At 42.1% G+C, this 12,393-nt stretch overlaps 1 protein-coding gene across 1 annotated transcript in view; it reads left to right on the plus strand.

Moving 5' to 3' along the window:
• SYN3 (synapsin III) overlaps positions 1-12,393 on the plus strand; it is a 382,630-nt gene that overhangs the window by 54,496 nt on the left and 315,741 nt on the right. The gene's annotated exons all lie outside the window — the stretch shown is intronic.

The following is a 12,393-nucleotide window of genomic DNA, read 5'->3' on the forward strand; positions in this document are numbered from 1 at the left end:
CAGAATGTGAGGCCAGTGGGTGGCCCCATGCAAGCAGCCCCTCTGGTGCAGTTGTATTGGCTACAGCTGTGCCCTTTCCTTCACTCCCACCCAGCCCTGCCCTTTGGCTGCTGTAAAGATGGAGGAGAACCAGTGAGGAAGGGCTGGGGCAGTCAGAGCTGGGCTGGAGGAGTAGCGCCATGTTCTGCTTCTTTCACTTGTTTAAAGGTGCTAGCGACCCGTGCTTCTTGCTGTAGAGGAAAGTGGGGAAAAACAAGCAAACCCAGGAGTTTACTCAAAAAACCCACGATACCCAGTGAGTTTGGGCACTAGATGATTCAGTAGGAGTTTTGTGGATCTTGCCATGCTTCAGTTCCCAATCTGTAAAAGGGAGACAATAGCACTGCCCAGCCTTATAGTGATTGAAGATAGTGAGGTACTCAGATAATACCATGATGGGATGGGTGCCATGTTCACACCCAAGATATCTAGATAGGGTAAAACTTAGGAAAGTGATCATTGTAAAGGAGTAAGTTAAGGGCAAAATTCAAAGGGTGTCATTTGCTAAGAGCTATGAATTTGGAGCCAGTGGGCCAAATGCATACAGCTAGTGGAGTTACTCTAGGGATAAATTTGACCCAAAGTGTGTGTCTGTCTTATTGCTCTCTGCAACAGACATTGTGACCTGCCAGCTATGTTGAGACACTTCCTCTCATGCACATCCTGGAAGAATCCCAGCTCAGAAAAATTATAATGAATTGGCAGGAACACTGTCACTGGATCAATGACAGGTGAGGGATGGGAGAGATCAAAGCCATAAATCAGTGTGAAGAGGTGGGGCTCCATCCAAGATGGAGTTTTAGAATTTGGGGGCTTGCCCATAGAGCTGTCTCCTTTGCAGATTGCCTCCAGGCAGCAAAACATGGCACATGTAGTATTGGCAGGCCTGGACTTCATGAAAGGTTGAATGAATCCTTTCTGAAAATAGCATAGTCCAGCACAGCATCATTCAGGTCACACAGGCGCACACATACAAAAGCTGTTCTCTCTGCATGAGGGCAGTATAGTCAAAACGGGTATTCTGATGGAAGACTGAAGGCTCCTTGCCTTGGGCTGAGAGGCATGTGTGATCCCAAACAATACAGGTCATTGTGAAATCAAATGTTGGGAGCCACTGGAGAATAATGACCGTGTTCTTTATACAACAGTAATAGAGATGTAGCCGTGTTAGTCTGATCTTGCTGAAACAAAAGAAAGGACTATGCAGCACTTTAAAGACTAACAAGATGGTTTATTAGGTGATGAGCTTTCGTGGGCCAGACCCTGGCCCACAAAAGCTCATCACCTAATAAACCATCTTGTTAGTCTTTAAAGTGCTGCATAGTCCTGTATTTTGTTTCTTTATACAACACGTGGCCCTGGGTTGCTGTCAGTAGTGACACTAAAGGGTTGGCTGATACTGTAAATTGCTAACACTAATAGAATTGGAGACCTGCATACTTGTGAGAGAAGCTTGGATGCTGCAGAAGTACATTAGATTGAGTTTTTACAATTACTAAAGGGCCCAATATTATGTCAAAAAAATATGAATAGCTCTGAAAAGCCCATGCTGTTGCTCCCGGGAGGCAATTTATATAGTTACGACTATATTACAGTAAATAACCCCTTGCCTTCTGCTGTTATCTACTCTGGAAATAGTGCCTTCTTATTTAGGTTCACCAAAAACCATGAAATTATGTAAAAATAATTTATGCGGTGTTCTGCTTTTTGAACTTTTAGGGTGCACTGGGGTCACATTTTGAAGTTTTCTTCACTTGCCTCCAGCATCTGGGGTTTTCCTTACAATTTTTTCATGAATCTCATTATGAGAGTTGGCAACACTGTGAAATTAAAGTTCATGAGTGTCCCATCTCTTTGGCATCTTCACAGCCCACTGCTAGTGCTGATGGATGGAAACCAACAATTAAATCACTTCTGATGCCTAATGAATAACTTTTAAAATTTGCTGTGTATTTTTATCTGTTATTTTTCCTCTCTGAGAAGTAGCCAGAGGAATTTGCCTTGAAAACTTGAACCACTGCTTCTTGGAAGTTCCTTAGCTCCTGCCGGCCATTCCCAGCTGTAACATTTACATGCAGCTCTTGCTTTAAGTGACCCAAGCATCAGGGGCCTGTTTCTATTTTTTTTCACACCTGCTTTGCCTCGCTGCAACTCTATTTGACATTACTTGTGATTTGCACTGTGTGAGAAGAATTCCTGAAACCACATGTTCAGAATCTGTCTGATTTCATCTGTTTTTCTGGGAGAGCTAATTTGAGTGGCATACATTTTATTCTGCATGGGCCTTTTAGATTAGGTCTTTTTCAACATTAATAAAAAATGCAGAATACTTTGCAGTCTCAGCCTAGCTATGAAAGACCCTGTTGACTAATACATGCTGGCTATTAATGAGATTTTTATAGCATATTAATATATATTATCCACACCATAAACACATTAGTATGCAATAACCAAAACAGCATTAAGCACAAATATTATAGAAGTTATATAACTGAAATTACCTTACACACTAATATAATAATCTTTGTACAAAAGATGCATAATGAGGTATCATTAGAAAAGGTATCATCAGTAACATCATGGTGAAATGTATGTAGCAATGTTATATGTAAAGTTATGAAATCCCCCTGTATGATGATAGCATGTGTCCCAAACCACATAGCTCTGCCTGGGCAAAGGTTGTTGAACAGGTCTTTCCTAGCCAAAGGAAAGTATGTTTGTTTATCGCCATTTACATTTAAAAACAAAAAACAACCAAAGGTCTGGTAGCACTTTATAGAGTAACAAAACATGTTTTATAATAATAATGCTGAGTAAATAATTCACACAGCGCACCCCATTTAGAAAACAGATTTAGCTTTCTCTGAGCAAGAAGCTTCAGGGGGGTAGCCAAGTTAGTCTGTTACAGAAAAAAAACAACAAAAGGTCTGGTAGCACTTTATAAACTAACAAAACATGTAGATGGTATCATGAGCTTTCATGGGCACAGCTCACTTCTTCAGATGACCGGAGTTATGAATTTCGGATGTGCAGACCCAATCTTCAGGTGCTTATAGGCACCAGCTCTGCCTACTTGTTTTTCCCTTTGATATTTTCATTCTCTCTGTTCCTTGTTTCCCATCCCCTCCTCATTTTCCTCTCCCCCCTCCTTCCCTATTTATTTTGGGTAGAAAAAATGCACGCATTCATTTTTTAATAAATAAATGACTAAACTGCCATCTGCTTGCAGTTACTTCTTGCTCAGAAAAAAACAAATGGTCTGGTAGCAGTTTATAGACTAACAAAACATGTAGATGGTGGTATGACCGGTCATCTGAAGAAGGTGGGCTGTGCCCACGAAAGCTCATGATACCATCTACATGTTTTGTTAGTTTATAAAGTGCTACCAGACCTTTTGTTGTTTTTTTCTGTAACAGACTAACTTGGCTACCCCCTGAAGCTTCTTGCTCAGAGAAAGCTAAATCTGTTTTCTAAATGGGGTGCGCTGTGTGAATTATTCACTCAGCATTATTATTATAAAACAAGTGCAGAGAGATGCAGGCATTACATGTTATAACTTGTACAGAGTCTCAATGTCGAATGAACAGTGTTGCCCAGAATATGCTCCATTTACACAGAAAACCAACGGGGAGGGGAAGCCAGGATTCAATCTCTGGAATATCACTTTCTTCTATAGTTAACATTGTCTTCTCTCTGTGTTACAAAACCCGGTGTCTGTGTAAGCTAGCATGCAAAGATTGAGAAAATCCAATCCTCCTGCCATCTGGTCTCTTTTATAAATAATTTAGCAGAAAAAGCAATCCCAGCTAAGGGAGACCAGTTGAAGAACTCTAGAAAGAAAAACTCTCAACAAAATAAGTAGCAAGGCTGGATTATCCACCCACCTAGGAACCTACAGCAGATCAAAGAGGCAAACAGTCTCATTGGAGTGAGGTGAGGAGGGGTTGGATGGAGAGCATAAAATGCAAATTCCGATTTCAATGGTCCCTGCAATTGGATTTGGCCAAAAGGTTCCATAAGGCCTAGCTTAATTGTTGAAAAGATTTTAGAGGTGCTCTAAAACCAAAAAGTTCCCTATGGGTTGTGAGACCTTCAGGATTTCTTTTGACATTAAACTTATGTAGGATAGTCCTGTTCCTCCTTTCTGAGGTATTACTTCCCTTTTCCCCATTCCTAGTCAACCCATCCTCTGTTGTGGTTATGAACTATCAAGCTACTTCTCAGAGAGAGGCTTCCATACTCCAGGACATCAGGAACCATATATTAGAGTCAGGCTTGAGTAAAACAATGCTTTCCCTAGCTAATATCAACCCTTTCTAGTCAGAGGTGCTAGAAGCACTGGAGGAAATCTGAGTCACCCCCTGCAACTCAGGTTTATGCACTTCTTGGTTAGCGGAAAAGTCTAGAGATTGCCTGGCACTCGTATGAACTGTGACATTATTGTTGTCATCTTCAAAAAGAGAAATCTACCACTCAGTCTAAAGAACACCATCAGCTTCCAAATCCTTGAACCATCACTCAGCACAATTGACCTATTTATCTGCCACCTCCTAACTAAGAAGGTCACCAGAGTTAATTTCAAACTCCACTTAGCTCCTATATGCTGGATTCTTCCCAGACAGCTTTGAAGAGAGGACATCATTGCATTGTCCTTATCCACCAAATGTTACCTTGTCAAAGAAGAAAAATAAGCTGGTTTGGCATGATTTGTTCTTGATAAATCCATGTTGGCTACTAGACTGGCTGATCTAGGGCTTCCTCCCACTCCCCCCAGTTCCTCCTTTTGACAAATGGGCATCTTATCAATGAGAGCAGCATTCTTCTTGGTTTAATGGCTTTCTGGCCTAGGGGCTGAATTGTTCATCACAAATAATTAATGCATAGACTTTATCTTCCCTCCCCTCATCTTTACCTTGTTCTATGGTTCCTGCTGATATTTAACCTTCACTTCATGCAGTAATGAGTATTTCAATCAAATTAATTCCTCTGTTTCTTTTCTCATTAATGAATGCAGGGTATCTTTGATGCTCAAAGAGGTTCTGCATCTGTCAAACTTCAAACATTGCTGTCACAAGATCTTTAAATACTGTAAACAAGCATGAGTCCTCCCTCCAAGTACATCAGAAGGTATCACAGTGGAATGGGATAATTCTACTTTTGTGCAGCTGTCCATTCTGGCAGGTGAGCTGAAGAGCCTGTGTTCTGGAGATAACGTTCCTAACTTTCAGTTCTGTTTCCTCCTCCTCAGTTAAGATGTATCTGCAAACCTAGTGCATCACCTGGGATAAGTGCCATCTTCTCCTGTGCTGTGCATTCTGGGAATTGTTTGTCCTTTTCACATAGACTCCAATCAAAAGACTTTATTCCCTGGAGCTGAAGGGGTTTTTTTCCCTTTCTATAAGTGAAGGTCCACTTGAGGGACACAACCCAGGACAGCTTTTTTCACTCCAGTGATCATCAGTGAACTTTATTTTACTGTAAGCACTTGGACGCTTAGAGGGCTCACTAGCATGCCTTAATTCATTAATGTCAAGGATTTGTCCCCCACAGTGCTTCCTGCTGTCTTTTTAACTTTCACTTATTATAATTTCAGGAAGGAAACCTTGGTGTTTTTTTCCTTCCTTCCTTCCTTCCTTCCTTCCTTCCTTCCTTAATACAAGAGGACAGGGTTTCTCAGCAAGGTTCTACACCAGTCAGATTTCACACATTGCTTAGTTTATGTAAACAGCTCCATTAAAAAATATATGGAGATGCCCCAAGTATTCTGTTGCAGTTTTCTTAAAAACCTGACACTGCTGGGCACAAGACTGGAAAGCATTGACTCTTTCTATCTGTGTGACCTTCTGTTACTGAAGGGCCTATAGTGTTTCCTGTCACTGAGAGCTACAAGGGTAGAGATGGGTGCAACTGTGTTCACAACGAGAGGATCAGGTATTATTGCCTGAGCCATAGTCTCACATTCTGGTCCTCCTCTATTATGTAGCGGCATTTTCCTCTGCTGGAGGCTTACATTTCCTGTTTAGAAAGTGTGAGGCAATGAACTGCAAAGATCCATGTAGAGCAAGAAAAAGGGAAAGTAACATGGGGAGTATGGCATCTAAAGGAAGTGCTTAAGGGCTTCTGAGTAAGCTATAGAAGACCGGGATCCTTTAGTTATAGGCTGCAGAGCAGAGCAATGGGAAGGATGGGAGAGGAAAAGACCAAAGGAAACAGAGTCCATCCCATCAAACAACATACTGAAGGCAGCATCTCCAGACTGAGTAACAGAAGAGATGGTCTAAGCAGTGGAATGTGTTGGAGCAATATCAAGGAATATCAAAACACCGACTTAAGAAAGAAAAATAAAAACAGATTTAAATACAACACAAAGGGGACCCTCCTCCCTGAAACTTGTGGCTCAGACCCAGCTTACACATATTTTTGAGGAGATCCTGACACTGCATCATGTTATATTTTGATACACAAGGAGGGAGTTTGGAGGTCTAAGAGATGGTAGTGAAATCTGGGTTGGTAGCTAGAATCCAGCCAGGGATCGTGGTGGCCAACAGTGCTAATCATAATTGGATTGATTAATCAGTGGCCTCTGCAAAATGAGTTGGAATAATAGAAATTTCAGATGAAAAAGGTCTGTTTGGTCACAAAGGTGGGCTAGATGACCGGTGTTCCCTATGTTCTATTTCCTAGTTGATTCGGTGTACTCCTAAAATTCTAAGCATCCACCTTTTAGAAACCATTACAAAATTTGCTAGAAGTTGCCTGTGTTTTTCCTCTCTGAATTTCATTACTTCTAATTATACATCCCATCCCTGAACCACTATAAGTAATTCCTCTTCTGTGTTTACACCATTCAAATATCACAGTCCCTCTGTTAGCACTCATCAAAACCGACTTTAATTATTTTAATCCTTTCCAAAAGTTAGTCTCGGGGGGAGGGAGGGGGCGTGTCCTATAGTTCTAGGGATATAATGTTTGCCTTAGAGGCTCATTGTGGTCCTCCATGTAGCCTATCACCCCTTACTACAGGCAAGGGTCATAGCTTCCTAAGCTATCTTCATCATAGGCAAATGGGTTTGGGGTGAGCTGTTCTTTAGTCACAAACGCCCACTTCAGGGGTAGCCTCCATAGTGGTGAAGAGATGGTTGGGGGAGCTCGGGCCCACTCTTTGCTCTGGGTTCCAGCTCAGGGCCCCTAATAGAATGGCAGTGGCAGAAGATAGTTTTTTCCTCCAACACCACAGCTTCCCCGAGCCACTTCCCCAACCAACTCTTCCCTGTATCTTTCTCCTGGTACTAGACCACTTCCTTCTGCTCTTCTCCAGCACATCTCTTCATTCTCAGTCCTTGGCCTGCCAGCTCTCCCCTAAAGAGGAGTTTTACTTTTAAATTAGCCCCAACAGGTCCTTAATGGGCTTCTGGTGTTCTGATTAGCCTTGCTTCTGGAAAGCTCTTAAGTGGCCCCAGGTTCTTCCTGATTGTGCTGTAGTAGCCCCTGTCCTGGTTACTCAGGGAATAGAAAACTGTTCACCCAGGATATGTCAACACAACAACAGTATGTCAAAATAACTTAATTTCAGAATAGTAACTCCCAAAATAACTATTTTGAAATAGCATATCCACACTACAGGGAAGCCTTGAAATTAGTCCAAGGAAAGCTCCCCTAATGTGGACACACTACTTCAATTTAGAGCCCCGGGAAGCACTGGGGAGTAATTACTTTGAATGGCCCTGGGGAGAAGCTATTTCGAAATAGCAGCAGTGGAGCATCCACTATTTTGAAATAGCAATTTAGAAATAGGCATTATTCCTCATGAAATGAGGGTCTATTACTCCGGAATAAGAAGCCTGTTATTTTGAAATAACTTCAAAATAATGGGCTTGCTGTGTGGACGCTCACCTTGTGATTTCAAAATAATGTAAGTTATTTTGAAATAATGCTGTAGTATAGATGTGCCCCCAGAGGCCAGCATATCTACCTTTCATCAGACTGCGGTAGCCAGCTGGTGTGGGTTGTCACATTCCGTACATAATTTTGGTGCTCTTCCCTGAACGCCATTCAATTTTAAAAAATGTCTGTTATTGAGGTGTCCAGAACTAATTACAGAATTTCAGGTAAGAAAGTAGTCCAGGTCTCATCTATTTTGCATAACCTGCTGCCACAGATGGTACTTGTTGGCAATCTTGGCAAAGGCCAAGAGTTGGATGGGCTATAGACACAAAGCTACCCTCTCATTGCCAAAATTGTTTCCTTTAGAGCTGGGTTGAAGCACATTTGTGGGGCAATGGAAAAGAAACTGTCCCTGTGATTGCTTGAGCTGTGCCCATTCTGTGAGTATTATAAATGAACATCATAAGTCTCCAAAGCTCTGTGTCCTGTAACTTTTTTTAAAATCTGCACCACACTCACTAAAAACAGATTTGCCATGTTATAAGAAGGCAAGAAATGTTAGGAACATGAAAAGATCATCTAGTCCTATATGCTTGTTTGCCTAAATCCTAGTGTTTTCTCAGAAATAAATGAAATGGACCTGTTCCTCCATTACTTTATTCCTTGTGTAGCCATTTACAACACTACAAAGCAGATGTCAATCACAATGAATTCAGAGTGATAATGTTTTAACAGCCACATTGCACTCACTTTTATACTGGTGACTCCATATGCAATAGTAACAGAGAGTCAGACACATTATCTCTTGAATTCATTCATGCTCTTTGCTTCAGTCTTATCCCCCATAATACTCTTTGAGTATTGAGTGTTAGTGAGCATTTTTGGCTCTTACCAGTCAATGAGAAATTCTTAATTAAAACATGACTTTGCTGTTATACTTTTTGCAGTTTGTTTTATGGCCTTATGACTGGTTTTGATTCCTATACTCTTGGGCATTTGCATACAGTACTTACTCTCTACAGACTACTTAAAAAGCTTCTGCAGAGTTAGGGTGGATGTACTCTTGAAATAATTCCTTTCACCTTTACAAACCAGAGGTCTAATCCTAGCAAATGAAGTGTATGTGGTGGTTACTTACACGGTGCTATACTTATACTGGGAAAGGTGTGGATGTTTCCTAATGCCATATTTTGGGATCAGGCATAGTATTTGAGGAGACTACATTAGTGTGACCCTGAAACCTTTAAATAGGTATCCACACGGGAGAATTGCAGTGCAGATCTTTGGTGTGCTGCTATTCACATCCCTGTAGTTTGAATTGTGAGGCAGACTAGACACCTAAGCCACCTAAGTCTTGGTGGCAGCTGGCCTGAGGGTTTTCCGTGAGCAGAAGGTGTCTACATATTGACACCTCCAGCAGGGGGCAGAAAAGGGACTTCATTTGTGATACCCCTTGCCGGTCCATTACCTCATTCTGGCTCTGCAGCATCTCTTGCTATTTCAGATTCAGACTGCCAATTTTACCAGTGTGCCTGCCGTCTTATGATGCAATCAAGCCTGTAGAGGAGGATTCCCCTGCACAACAGTTGTCCATAGCTCTGATTGGCTGGTTGGACCTTTTTGGTGATGTCGCAAATCTTGATCTATATTCAACAGTTCAGGGAGGGCCTCATTACCACACACAAAAATATATCCCTACCTATTATATCATTTTAAAAAGGGGAAGCAGGCAACACATTTGTATCTTTCTCTCATTTCCTAGTTTTTGAAACAATTTTCTGAAGCTAGAAGAGGGATATTAAAATGTTATAAGCTTTAGCTACCAAGTCCATATTTTCACTCTTAGCCTTCCGAGTCTCACTGTAACTAGGGCACTAACAATAACATAAAAAAATGAAGCCACTTACCCAGCTCAACTGATGCACATGGCTGCACTAGAGAAGTAACTGCACTGTTCTGAAATGGGTCTTGGCTTTAGGGAACTGATGTAAGAGATGTCATGGCTTCTGTTTCACTTTTTTTTTTAACCTCAGATGCCAAGATTAAGAGGAGGATGGGGCAAGAAGGTGCAGTGATTAAAAACAGGGAAAGTCACTACACAAGTCCAGAGGCCTGTTTTTAGCAACTTTCAACTTCCATTTTTTACAACAAGAAGTATACTGGGACTATCAAACATTGGTACAAGCAGGAGCATGGATGTTACTAGACCAGAGACCCCCAACCGCAGAGGTTGAGAGCAGCTGGCAGCAGAGCCAGTATTGTGGGTGGCAGCCTATAGGACTTGTGGCTCAGGGGCAGGGAGCCCCAGGAGTGGGCTGGGGGTAGCAGAGCCAGGCAGGCAGGATGGGGAAGGTCAAGCCCTTGGGTCCTCCCTGGGCAGCAGCCAGGAGGAAAGCCCCGGGAGAATCTGAGAGTGCTGGACTAGGGAGGTACAACCTATACTTACGTTTCCTGTTTATATTTTTGTAACTGCACATGGAAAATAAATGTTCTCATTTGACCTTTGAATCACACATTTCAGCATTCACAACCACACTGTGATTTGGAAAGACCAGAGGGGGCAGGGAACTGAAAGGGAACCACGTTACCCAACTACATTCAACTGCTGGAGAACCCGAGCAGAAACTCTCAGCCTATGGCTAATTAAAGTAGGAAATTTGGACACAGAGGCCTGAATAGGCTGTGGCGAGGAGGACTAGGCCTTCGAAGAAAAACCTCGTGGTCATGAAACATCCCATTGCCAACAAGGGGGGGTGTTCATTGAAGCAGTCATGCAGGATGGAAGCAAAAGAGTGCTTTCTTTCAGCTCAGCTGGTCTGTATTGAGGCTGGGCTACTTACCTTACCTGAAATTTATTTATAATCAAGATTTAAAAGCAAGGGAAACCTTCCCTCTGACAGCAAAGAACTAGGGAAGCAATTGGGCTATGAGGGAATATTAGCCCTAAAGTCCAAAGTGACTTGGGGCAAGTAGGTAGGCTACATTGCTGGGAAATCTCATTTCTAAACTGTGTGTGTGTGTGTGCGTGCACATTGCCCATGTGATCTGGGTGTCTTAGGGTACAGGATGTGATGAGTTCGGTCACTGGGACCTGCTTGGGAATGATGTGCTGAAACATCACTGCCTCCTGCCTTCCTGCCCTCCTGGGCACCCCTCAGTTCTGTCCTGCTGTGCCAGGCCCTCAGGCCTCCGCCAGCACTGACATGGAGATAGGATCATAGCTCTCTGCAGTATAACTCAGGCACTGAGATCAGCTTAGCTCTGGGAAGGCTTAGCTAAAGGAACTGGCCTCAGCACCTTCATGGGACCTGAGCCCAAGATAAATCCATCTTACCCTGTATAAAATATTATATGAGGTAAACAGATGTTCACCCTCTTTCTCACAGTAAAGAGAGAAATGCACAGACTCCTGGCCCCTCCCTGCCTCAGGTAGCAGTTACTTACACTGGGTTTATTAATAAACAAAAGTGATTTTAAATATAAAAGGTAGGATTTAAATGGTCATAAGAGCTAGCAGATGAAACAATGTAGGTTACTAAACAAAATAAAATAGAACACACAAACTAAGCTTAATATACTAAGAAACTGGTTGCATGTAATATCTCATCCTCAGAGTTGGTCTAATAAGCTTCTTTCATAGACTGAAAAGCCTTTTTGCTTGAGATCATTCGTTCCCTCAGTTCATTCTTAGATGTTTCCAGCAGTTATCTTGGGTGGGGTAGCCAGGAGATCTGACAACCCACATTACCTCAATTCCAGCCTTATGCAAAACCTATTTAAGGGTAGGGAGTTCAGTGTTAACTTCCCCTGTCCTGGAAAAGTACAGCATCCAAGATAGATTCTGGCATCAAGCAACATGGCCACATGTCTTTGTAGGAGCCACCATTGTCCTGAATATTGGGCCCTTAAGTTCCTTGAGTATTACTAATGGCCCTCACTTAGCACTACAACATTAGTAACACAGGCGTATACTTCATATTTCTAACTTCAAATACGGGAATGATACATGCTCACAAATGGGGTAATTCCATTCAGTAGGTTGCATCCTTTCCAATGATATCTCACATGACATATTTTGCATAAAGCATATTCAGTTGTGTGATATTCAGAATCATAAGCACATGCCCATAAAAATATGGAATGCCCCGTTATGCAGGACACTAAATATTAATTTTATATTGAACCTTAGACAAAAAGGCAGCTTCCAGGCAAAGGCAGGTGTGCAGTTTCTGCTGATAACTCCCTGGTAGCATGGTACTGGAAGAACAAAACCAAGCCTCATCTATGGGAACCAATGCAACAGTGAGTCAATGGGCTAAATATCTGTCTAGAAAGCTGAAAGATCAAGATGTCCACTGTGTGTCTGAAAGGGGGAGAGAACTGTTAGGGCTGATAGCAAAGGAAGATCAAAATGTACAGTTGGCCTGAATTTAAAAAAAGGGGGGGCACGAAGTTTCTCTTAGATCAAGG

The sequence above is a fragment of the Pelodiscus sinensis genome, chromosome 1 (genome assembly GCF_052426305.1).
Source record: "Pelodiscus sinensis isolate ZL-2025 chromosome 1, ASM5242630v1, whole genome shotgun sequence".
NCBI classification, from domain to species: Eukaryota; Metazoa; Chordata; order Testudines; family Trionychidae; genus Pelodiscus; species Pelodiscus sinensis.